Source organism: Portunus trituberculatus, chromosome 18, assembly GCF_017591435.1.
Source record: "Portunus trituberculatus isolate SZX2019 chromosome 18, ASM1759143v1, whole genome shotgun sequence".
Taxonomy (NCBI): Eukaryota; Metazoa; Arthropoda; class Malacostraca; order Decapoda; family Portunidae; genus Portunus; species Portunus trituberculatus.
Genome location: NC_059272.1, coordinates 12,020,044 through 12,032,543, shown reverse-complemented (window position 1 = coordinate 12,032,543; position 12,500 = coordinate 12,020,044). Strand labels below are relative to the sequence as shown.

At 41.6% G+C, this 12,500-nt stretch overlaps 1 protein-coding gene and 1 long non-coding RNA gene across 5 annotated transcripts in view; one reads left to right on the top strand and one right to left on the bottom strand.

The window, feature by feature from the left end:
- LOC123505542 (neuronal acetylcholine receptor subunit alpha-7-like) overlaps positions 1 to 12,500 on the top strand; it is a 429,580-nt gene that overhangs the window by 266,012 nt on the left and 151,068 nt on the right. The gene's annotated exons all lie outside the window — the stretch shown is intronic.
- The window catches only part of LOC123505543, a 101,301-nt gene that overhangs the window by 5,290 nt on the left and 83,511 nt on the right, over positions 1 to 12,500 (bottom strand). The gene's annotated exons all lie outside the window — the stretch shown is intronic.

Here is a 12,500-nt window from a genome sequence, read left to right as displayed (position 1 = left end):
TGTGTGTGTGTGTGTGTGTGTGTGTGTGTGTGTAATTCAGTTGGGAGAATGCCAATAACAAAACAACAAAGCAGTCATTAAGACAATTTTCAAAATTATCGGAATCTAAGTCCGGCCTGCTCACCCTGCCGTCCGTTAAGGGCCGCTGAGGCACCCCAGCGATAACTACATCAGGAGCCAGGGAGTTTTTTCTGAGGCCCAGAGGGAGCCATCACAGTGGAAACATAAAGAAATTAAATCGGTTTTACTATCACAGAGAATTAGCCGAAAACTGTTAATAACGGGTCTTTGGAAAAGATTATACACGTTCACAAATGGAAATGTTTTACTCTAATCTGTTCTAGGTCATATATATATATATATATATATATATATATATATATATATATATATATATATATATATATATATATATATATATGACCTAAACAGATCTTGCCTTCCTACCACAGACCCGCCACGCGAGGCCTCACCCTCGGTCAGGATTCAGCTTCTTATTCGAGGCACATTTTCTTGATGTTTATTGCGGTGGATTTAGTGTTCTCCCCTGCAGCATCAAATCTCTATACAAGCCTCGATCTTGGTTCTTATATACTGTATGGAGTGGTTTTAGAGGATGGACGGCATCGTTACATTTATGCTTTTATCTCTTACCCACCATAGCGACATGTTTACTTCTCTTTCATTTCATCTTTTGGCATTAATATTGTGTATAATAACACGTTTTGATCTATATGTTTTCTACCGCTACATGTGAACTGCCTCTTTGTGAGTCATCTTACACATCTAATTGCAAAACAGCTACAAGCACACAAAAAAGTTTTCCTGCTCTTATCTATTTTTTTTATCTGTATTCTAGTGTTATTCTTTCATGTAGTTATTTATCTTTCTTTCAGTGGGAGGTCTTTATTTCACCATTATGACGTTAAATCTACTTAAATACATCACTGGAAAGACGTACTTAAAAAAAAAAATAATAACATGACATCTTTTCGATTAAGCCCGAAACATTCAATTAACATATATTTTTTGCCTTTCTCTCACAGGTACTAGCACGACATGGTGTGGCGCGGAGAGATGGTTGGCTCTTGTCAGTCAAGCCTGAGCACTGAGGATGACATCAAACACACATCAAACCTACAAAAACCGGTGACTGTTTCATAGCAAAGAGATGAATGTAGATTGGAATATGTAGACCTTCCTAATCTTTTTCTAGGTAGTCCCTCTAAGACTGGCTGGTCATGGAAAGCGTTGTGGTGATCGAGGAAAATTAAGTGTATATGCAACTCGACAGAGAACGTAGGAGAGTTTCCACCTATCTCGATGTTTCATGAAGGGGGAAAGACGGACGGAAGGGACGAGGGGAATATAGAGAAGGATGCATGAGAGATGAACGGAAGGATGGCGAGGAGCAACGAATTAATTCCATAGTCATTTGTTAAAGAAACTATTGACTATAATGATTTGTTACGTTTATTATATCAAGCGGAATGAAAACGGGTGGAATGAAAAGTACGAATATGAATGATGTGGATGAGAATAATTGGAGAACGATGAACAACGTAATATAGATTTTAATGAATGTTTTGCTTAGTTAATCTACTTATGTATGAAGAGTTGAACAGAAGGGTGCAATTGTATAAGCGTGCACAATGAAAAGTAACCAAATACGATCCGGTTTAATCAGTGTAAAGTGTAGCCTTTACTTAAATTTTGCCTCTGTAACTTTCACCTCTATAAAAACTTGTCCGAGCAAAAAAATAACTCAAACTTACTCATCCAAAGATAAACTATCCAAATCAGATCTAACATTACCTTAATCTAACAGTACTTTACCTGATGGAGGCAAGATAATTCTGGATGAAATATTGAGGTTGAACTATTCCCTGGAGAAATATACATGGCGTCAGGGAAAAAAAAAAAAGGTATAAATCCGTTTATAAGATGGCCAGACCACATCCTCTTTATATCGCCGAGTGGAAGCCCAACAACAGCCACCTCTAGTGTAGCGTCCCCAACACTACTGGCCTGATCTCAACTTGATGGACTCTTGTGATGGAAGACATTGAAGTAATTTTTTTTTTTAACGAGGGAAAGGATAAATAGCGCAGTTTTATGAACGCGGTTACAATATATTATGAAAAAAAAAGTTCGCATCATGATATCAAATTCATAAATTACTTCAAAATAATAGTGGAAAGTAATATTGATGAGGTATTATAAGGGTCATGTCGATTATCACACAGCGGAATATTATTTTTCTCTATATAATTTCTGGTTCATCATTTCTCAGCCAAAGCTTGTAAGAGAAAATTGCCAAAACCATTGACTCATTTCCTTTACATGAACCCTGTATGGCCAGTCAGGCATGCCAATAGTCAGCATGTTCGAGACAGTACTAACAAATTACCATCTTTCATTGGACTGTGGAAACGCTTCTCACGGCTTCCGAGGTACAAGAATTGAAACCAAGAGTCATCATAACAGGTCCTCATATATGCAACGTGGATGTGTCCCATAAATTCATTCAGTTAGTTAGTTAAATGACAAAAAGGCAATATCAAACCATTACAAACTACATTACGGACGAAAACGAATGAAAATTGCCCAAAACAATACTAAAACATTTTATTTGTAGAGGGAAATGTACATACATAAACGGTGTGTGTGTGTGTGATGTGTGTGTGTGTGTGTGTGTGTGTGTGTGTGTGTGTGTGTGTGTGTGTGTGTGTGTGTGTGTGTGTGTGTGTGTGTGTGTGTGTATGTGTGTGTGTGTGTGTTCTATCGGCCATGAAAAAAAATACACACTGACCCCGTGAAATATCTCAATTCAAAACGAGATACACGACTCACCGTCCTCGTGTTCTGCAGTAAGGGTGATGTTTGGTGCTGGTCAAGTGGTCGATTCCTCGAATGGCCCACTCCACTTCATTAGACATTTTTTTTAGCATAGCATAGCATAAAACGTGGATATGTGCACATTACCACAATTAAAACGTACTATGGCGCTAATAGTGTACTCAGTAGCATTAAGTCCCTGTTCAACTAAATGATCATATTGGTGATATTTGCGGGATTAAATTCCCATAGAGAGAGAGAGAGAGAGAGAGAGAGAGAGAGAGAGAGAGAGAGAGAGAGAGAGAGAGAGAGAGAGAGAGAGAGAGAGAGGGAGAGAGGCGTTCTGTGTTGCACGTCGCACCAACGCACTCATCCCTCCTGTGGCGTGCCGCTGGACAACACGACCCAGTCTGTCCAGTGCTCAGTTGATCAATCGAATTAACTTGTAAAAGCATGTAATGAGAGTTAAAACGAATAACAGTGTGATCTGTGGTACACTCCCTGGCGATGTGTGTTACTGTGACAGTGATTTATCTTTTTTCTTCTTTCTTTTTGTTAGAGAGAGAGAGAGAGAGAGAGAGAGAGAGAGAGAGAGAGAGAGAGAGACGGGAGGATGGGGAAGGGAGGGATCGTTTTACAGGTAGACGGGCAAATCGATATATTCACCGATGGACAGACAGCGTTAGACAGGCACAGGTGGGCCGAGGGAATACATCATCCTTCATCAAGTATTGGGAGGCACACTGTCTTCCCTCCTTACGCCCACCTCTGTCATACCTTTGCCACCTCGCCATCAGGTCAACTTTAATACAGCCCGCCAACAGCTAACTGTGGAGCTCCAGAGGAAAACGGAAAGAAAAGGGAGCAGCGTGTGCACGAGAGTAGTAGCAGGAAAGGAGAGGGACCTGACAAAAGCTTGCCAGATGTTATATACAGTGAGGGAGCAGCGTATGTGTAAGGGAAAGAAAGAAAGAAATGAAATACAGGGTACGTCAAAATTTCCAGTCTCACGGAGCGAGTAAAGGTGAAGTTGAAAACACTGTACATATTGTCCAAGGAAAAAATGAAATAAACGACCAGGTGGACCTTGTGTAATTATGGCGTATTAGGAAAGGTTTATGCGCAGACGACTTATTCAAATTTGGGTGATGGGACGGAAATGGGATGGCACAATATTAATAAAAAAAACATCATTTAGTTGTATATATGAATATTATATATGAGAATAATATAGATTTTATACCAGTGAGAAAAAACTACCCTGAAAAGATGATTACATAATGATAAATGAAATGGGGTTCGAAGTAAAGGGAATGTTGGTTTCGAAATATGAAATCTATGTAGAATATTAGTAAAAATGTGATTGATTATTAAGGGTATTGATGGTGATTAGGATGTCACAATTAACTGACTTATTTCTCCAAAGGTTATATAGAATTCGGTATTGCTGTGGTGTCATAGCTTTGACAAAGTTGGCTAAGCGTCACACTATCCTTTTTAGTATATGTAGAGCCTCTTGTATTGTAACAACGCCAATCAAAACGCGAATTCAAGAAAACAAACTGATATTAATAAGGGGAGAATGACACACCAAACATTATGTGCGTGAATACAAGGTCTCTCAATTATATTTTGCCACTATTGAGTGTAGTGGAGATTATTACGAAATTAATAGGGATACATGGTCAGTGAGGTGAATCAGTGTGGAAAAGGTATGACAATAGTTGGGGGAAGGAAACAGGAAACAGGGATTATTGAAATTCCGGGTAATCAGTAAACTCTAGAATAGAACCGTACGAATAGTTAATACTTTTTTTGAAAGGAGAGAAGTTTCTAACACATGTCTGTATAGTAAAGCATGAGTGATTACACAAGAATGACCAAACACGTTCTGCCTGATGGATATGAAGCAAAGTTTAGTTGTTGCCAAATAAAAAGTCTGCTAACTTGTTGGAAACAACGAAAATATTATGGATGCCAGACACAGAAGACATGAATAATGATTGTGTAATTTTGAAATAATGCAAAGCATGACTTTCAGTGCTGGAACAGAAGAAAATCGAGAATTTGATTGGCAAGTTCGAAGCACATGAACGGCTTAACGCACCAGACCTTATTTACAGACCTTCATTAACGACAATCCTGGCGTGTGGCTTGGGAGTTGTCGAATAGGCCTTGAGGAAATCACACCACACCATCGTGTTCGAATCAGTTACAATGATATCTGACATCAGTTACGTGATTATTAACAAGCAGAATCATTGGTGTCTGTATCTCGGGCACATAACGATCGACGCCAGATATCTGGGTCAGTGAGGTCAGTGCCTTGAGTACGAAGCGAACAATGCCAGACGTCCTGCTCTGGGCCAGTGGGCTCACTACCCCTCACGTGCAATTAGTAAATTGAAATCCTAGCTTGCTTTATTTGTAATTTTCACTTATTTGTTTTTGTTTTGTTTTCATATTTCAAAAAATAAAATGTAATATACACACACACACACACACACACATATATATATATATATATATATATATATATATATATATATATATATATATATATATATATATATATATATATATATATATATATTTTTTTTTTTTTTTTTTTTTTCGTTACCTTTGCCTTTCATTTTAACATTACGTATTGGCAATTTCATGGAATTTTATATTTCGGTGCCACGAGACCTTTGCTACACTCATGAATGTTTTAAACCACTTCATTTCACGTAAATGGTGATGATGATGATGATGATGATGATGATGATGATGATGATGATGATGATAATGATGATAATAATGGCAATAATGATAAGGATAACGCTTTGTTCTTAGGATGCAGTGTATTTAACTGTGTACTAGATTGACCCCTCAAATCTCGTTTACGCTACCCAATCCAGCAATGAAAATCTACAAGACCCATTCCATGAAGAAATTATATATCACATCCTGAGCTTCCAGACTATACCTACACGTTACACGTCAATTCAACACTTCCCCTCCACTATGGTTTTTGGGGGATTGCATGACTAAATTAAGACCACCATACTTAAATAACAAACTCATGAAATTTAGCTGGTTTTGTTCATCAGCTACAAAGCCTATACCAAAATATACTGTTAAATTTCAAGTACTGTAGCATGTTACACATTGACCTAATCAATATTACAATTTACGTCAAGTCGAGCACCAATTTGTAACATTCGTAATGATAGATTGCTGCATCCAAATGTCTGTCTAAAAGGTTATGTTATGTTACAACCTGCAAACGTAATGGGTATATAGAAGAAAACTACAACGTATGAATTCAACCCAGATAGGTTTTTCAAGTTTTAACGGTACATTTTTCACTTGTAAAACGTATCTCTCACTAAAGAAGAAAGCACAGGACATACTCACAGCACTAACCAATCAGCTTTCCCTTTTATTAGCTACGTACTCGCTTCTAACTGATTTTCTTCTCTCTCTCTCTCTCTCTCTCTCTCTCTCTCTCTCTCTCTCTCTCTCTCTCTCTCTCTCTCTCTCTCTCTCTCTCTCTCTCTCTCTCTCTCTCTCTCTCTCTCTCTCTCTCTCTCTGTCTTGTTATCTTCTTTGTTTTCATAACTGCTCTTCTGAACTTGCACAGTGCATGCTTTTCCTTCTCCTATAACCTCTCTTTACAAAACCTTCTTCTTTCTCATCCCTATTCTTTTCACTCTGTAATGTAAGAGATAACCAGTATTCTCAACTATACACCCCTTCGTCTGATAAACTCTGGAGGTCGCTGTATGCCTCTTCTGTATTCATCCTTCCTATTACTTAAACTCCTTCAAGAGATGGTTTTCAAGACACTTAACCTTTAATATTTTAAGACATCTTTTCTATCATACATAAAAAAGAGAGAGAGAAAAAAAAGAACAGCATTACGTGGACTACATCCTATAGACCATGTAAAATCAAATATCATCAACGGTCTTTCTTTCATGTAATGTTCGAATTATCTATCTCCCTTGCGATTTTTTTCTGTCCTCTTATAAAATTTCGATGTACTTGTATGTCAGAATGAGTGGTAGGTATGGGTGAGGGGTGGGCTTCAGCGATGTAAAGCAGGAAGGGACATTATGTAGTTCTTACCCTCATCCATCCAAGATTACGCTCAAGGGATGAGAAAGCTGTAAATATATCAGTTTTACATAGATGATCTAGTTCACTAATCACATCAACCATGATATATAAAACACGTGAGCAATGTTGGAAAGAAATAGTACAGCTGCAGCAGCGTTCCTCAGGATATGTCTCATACTCCATATATACTTGTAAGTTGTCACCTCCATCTAAACTCTTTTTGTTTTCATTGTGTAATGTGTGTGTGTGTGTGTGTGTGTGTGTGTGTGTGTGTGTGTGTGTGTGTGTGTGTGTGTGTGTGTGTGTGTGTGTGTGTGTGTGTGTGTGTGTGTGTGCGCGTACGTGCGTGCTTGGGTGCGTGAGTGCGTGCGTGAGAGAGAGAGAGAGAGAGAGAGAGAGAGAGAGAGAGAGAGAGAGAGAGAGAGAGAGAGAGAGAGAGAGAGAGATGCAGACATATGTATATATACAAATACTTTCAGTGACACAAAGATAGACAAACAGACAGATAGGCAGATAGATAAATAGTATATGAATACGTAGACGTACAAACACCCTACCACCCACAAGTCCACACACACACATACACACACACACACACACACACACAAAGACACACACACACACACACACACACACACACACACACACACACACACACACACACACACACACACACACACACACACACACACACACACACACACACACACACACACACACACACACACACACACACACACACACACACACACACACACACACACACACACACAATGTAGACTGCTGAATTTTAGAACTAAACATATGGAAGACTAATGAACTCCGTGACCGATATTTCAGAAACATGAATGTCAAGGTATTGTACTGATTTATTATCATAACATATTCATTCTATCTATTTGGCAGATGTCACCTTACACAGCTAAAAAATAATGAGGTATCAAAAAGTGTTCATGTCGCTAATAACAAGTGTCAACCTAAGCTTTCCCCAGGAAAGACTTGTCTAGCTTCCGCTGTGATTTGCTTAAGTTGCGCCAACAACGTTCAAGATAATATCACTATGTATTTTCTCGGATATACTTTCACATTCACCTAAATATTCCTGCTCAATTTTCAAGTCCTTAAAAGAAACACCCTGCCCTTGGGAGTTTGTCGAACAAATCTGTAAAATTTCAGTAAAACAGAATAAAATTGTTTTTCCCAGGCAGGAATACAAGATGGCCGTTCACGGTTATTACTTATTTCTTAGGCGCAAGAGACGCGCGCGTGTAACACATTTCTGGCTTGAAAATACAGTCACTTCATAAAAGAGAATCATCTTCATGCACGGAAACCAAATTCCTGAATCAGCTATTCAATAAATACACCACGCAGTTTAAACCTTTCATCGTTGACGGAATAACCTATTCATCGTTATTTACAGATGATCATCAAAACGAAATACAACCTTACGTGGCTGAGCCGTGGCTGGCCAGAGGCAATTGACTTCTGCTGCTTCTGAGGAACAACTTCTATTGAATAAACCCAATCACCAGTATGTAAACAGAAGAGTTCCTGAGTTGAGTACGAGTGCTTAATTAAGAGAGCAAGATATTGGAAGTCTGCCTCGAGGCTGTCGCTGGGGAGGAGGGATCGCCTACTTATGTTCTATTACAGTACGTACAACGGTGGCGCGGATAATACGAGGACCAGCGAAGGAGATTTGGGGACTTTATTAAGGTACAACATTCATTTATTAGAGGTAAAAGCCGAGTGAAAATCTGATCGAGACGTGCAATTAATCATGAATCTTATGAAAGAAGAGAAAATCGATAAAAGTTCTACAAACATCATGTATGTACATGAGAAAACACAAGTTCCCTTAGATGCCAGCGATCACTCCAAATTTTTCTCAGCTAAGCCAAAGAAAAATAAGAGAGGCCGACCATCTAACCCTTCAAAGAAAATAAATAATGCTTCAGAAATGCCTAGCGGCGCTGTAGGCGATGGCTATAATGGTAAGATAACTCATGTATTTACTACATAACCTAAGCCATATTGTCATTTAAACAAAGTTATATAGCAAAACAAAACAAGATGAATAGAGATCAATAACGCAACAGTACAAGAACACAATGCTACAGTGTCACGCAGTACTACAACAGAGAAACCAAGAAATAAAAAAGATATGATGGACACAAAAGTAACATTCCCGTCATACCTGAACGAAGGAAAGGAGGAGAGCGACCTGGAAGGAAACCAGAGGCTCCTAGGAGAGACGGAGGAAGGGACGGCGTTAGGAGGGGAACGAGGGCTACTAACAGAGAGCGAGGTGGGTGGGGGTCTGAAGAGCCTCTTACCAGGATGATGAAAGTCGTGTAGTGGACTGAGGGAGGGAGGGGTCGCGCAACTCTTGAGGGAGGGGAGAGTCGCCTCGGGAGGGTGAGGCCCTGATCCTGCCTCCAACCCAGCCAATCATAAAGGCTAAGCCACCCGAGGAGCCCCTAGCAGGCCGCAGCCACTCCATGGTGGTTATTCATTACGGACCACAGACCGGATGGCTCGTTGCTGCCTCATGTCGAAGTCGCAGCCGAAGGGGATTTCTTTGTCTCCCAAGCCCCCCGGAGATAGTGAGATGCACAAGGATGCCGCCGTGCGTGAAGCCTTGGCAAGCCCTCGGGAGACACGGTTCTTTCAGGAAAGCTTGTAATGTTACCAGAGTAGGACACGAGTGTGAAGTTGGAGGTGCCGCCGCAGGAGGTTGTCTTAGTGTATATTTTAAATTTCCATTATACCTCAAGAATCTTGCAGAGGTAAAAAAAAATGTGCAGCAGAAGGGATTTGTTCACTTTTGTATGAATACATGACTACAAGAACAAAGTCATGTTAATGTTTGAATCCTAAGATAACGAACAGAATAGTACATACTTAGCGGCACTGCACCAAACGGCAAGGCTTACTGTGTGTAAGCCACTGTCCACTGGTTAGTAGAGTTGCCAGACACATGTCTGCTAATAACACCTTCAAATATTAATGACTGATATTCATTTTCAATGGGTTTTTATCACATATTTTGAACTGTTAACTGTGTTCTGCCTCGTGAAAAGCAATATTCAACAATTTTAATCTATTTGTGAATCCTAAATTAATTCTATTGCATGAATCATGCAGAGATTGGTGGTGTATACAGGAAAATAATTGATACAACTAATAAACATGAAAGCCAACTGCACATGCGTGCGCACAAGCATGCACGCACGCACACTCGCACACACTCCCGCACACAGGTACACAGGCACGCACGCGGACACGTACATACGCGCGCGCGCACGCACACACACACACACACACACACACACACACACACACACACACACACACACACACGAGTTTCTCTCTCTCTCTCTCTCTCTCTCTCTCTCTCTTTCTCTCTCTCTCTCTCTTGGTTACAGTAGTAGTAGTAGTAGTAGTAGTAGTAGTAGTAGTAGTGGTAGTGGTGGTGGTGGTGGTGGTGGTGGTGGTGGTGGTGGTGGTGGTGGTGGTGGTGGTGGTGGTGGTGGTGGTGGTGGTGGTGGTGGTGGTGGTGGTGGTGGTGGTGGTGGTGGTAGTAGTAGTGGTAGTGGTGTAGTGGTGAGTGGTGGTGGTGGTAGTAGTGGTGGTGGTGGTGGTGGTGGTGGTGGTGGTGGTGGTGGTGGTGGTGGTGGTGAGTGGTGGTGGTGGTGGTGGTGGTGGTTGGTGGTGGTGGTGGTGGTGGTGGTGGTGGTGGTGGTTGGTGGTGATTGGTGGTGGTGGTGGTGGTGGTGGTGTGGTGGTGGTGGTGGTGGTGGTGGTGGTGGTGGTGGTGGTGGTGGTGGATTGGTGGTGGTGGTGGTGGTGGTGGTGGTGGTGATGGTGGTGGTGGTGGTGGTGGTGGTGGTGGTGGTGGTGGTGGTGGTGGTGGTGGTGGTGGTGGTGTGGTGGTGGTGGTGGTGTATTGTGGTGGTGGTGGTGGTGGTGGTGGTGGTGGTGGTGGTGGTGGTGGTGGTGGTGGTGGTGGGTGGTGGTGGTGGTGGTGGTGGTGGTGGTGGTGGTGGTGGTGGTGGTGGTGGTGGTGGTAGTGGTAGTAGTAGTAGTAATAGCAGCAGCAGCAGCAGCAGCAGCAGCAGCAGCAGGAACAGCAGCAGGAACAGCAGCAACAGCAGGAACAGCAGCAGTAGTAGTTGTAGTAGCAGTAAGCATGCAAAATAATTACGAGTATACTTTCATAAACGAAAAACTTACTAAAAGAAAGAAAAATCGATTTAATTTGTATTCACTTAAAGATTACCCTCAGATAACGGCAGCAGCTTCAAACCACACACTGATTAAGTACAAATACAATCCCTGCCACCCACTAAACACAACGCTGCAAATGTGAAGTTTTATCTCCATAACATTATATCCATCACAGGCTTTGATGACTCCCAACTCTCACGTGACTACTCCTGTGGCAAAATATGCATAGCCGAGCCTTTCGTTTGAGCGTGAAACAACTCAATCACTGCGTCGTGTCATTAGGAGCAAACAGCGTGGTGTCAAATTAATCACACACACTGCATCACCGGGGCGTATTTTGTGCCTGATGCAATACCAAGTCCAGCACATATCGGGATGTACTGCACCTCGCTCCCCTTCCATTATCCTTCCTTCCTGAGACTGTGTGACGTAGTCTTAATTGCCAGGATAAGGTGGAATTGAGGGAGCGGCTATTTTTCGACACGAACTGATTGAGTTTTTATCGCACGGAGGACAGGTAAGTAAAGACAGATTCGCTTGAGCCAACAGTGATAATTCTCTCTCTCTCTCTCTCTCTCTCTCTCTCTCTCTCTCTCTATATATATATATATATATATATATATATATATATATATATATATATATATATAACTAAATATCTAACTGTGTGTGTGCGGGGGGGGAGGGAGGGGGTGTATGTGCGCGTGCTTGGGTATGTGCGTAAAGGCTTGGCCAGATATCACCCTAATCCCACCACCGACACACCAACTCTTGCCAGTCGTTAAGTGTGTGCCATGTAGCCGCGATTAAGGCACTCCGACGCTCAGACCAACAGAAAACGAGAACTACTGTCATCCTCGCCTTCTTGCCCTCACTCTCACACATCGTTCTGAAGATGCTCCGATTTCTCCTTAAGCGATAAAACGATTTCCGAGTAAACCGAGAGGCAAGGTACATATTATAATAAACGAAGGGAGCCTCATTTCGCCGGCATGGTTCTCATTTCTTGGGGTTGTAATGTATAACGTGGCGAGGCTCAGGAGGCGTAGCTTGATCCACGGGGCTTTTGCAAGTTGACGTCATTAAACTCCCCGCTAACCCCCAGCGATACACCAGTCCTTATACGCCACTGCCTCGGGAGAGAGCTGGGCGGTGGAGGGAACGGCCGCCGCTACCTCAGGGAAGGAAGGCGTGTCGGAGAGAGGATGAAGTATTGATTGAGTAATTATAACTATGGCCGGTCGCCTCCATAGCAACTTAGAAACTTCCGAAAAGAATGAGAGCAAAGGAGGACACAGATGAGATAAAGTGATCAGATATCTTGG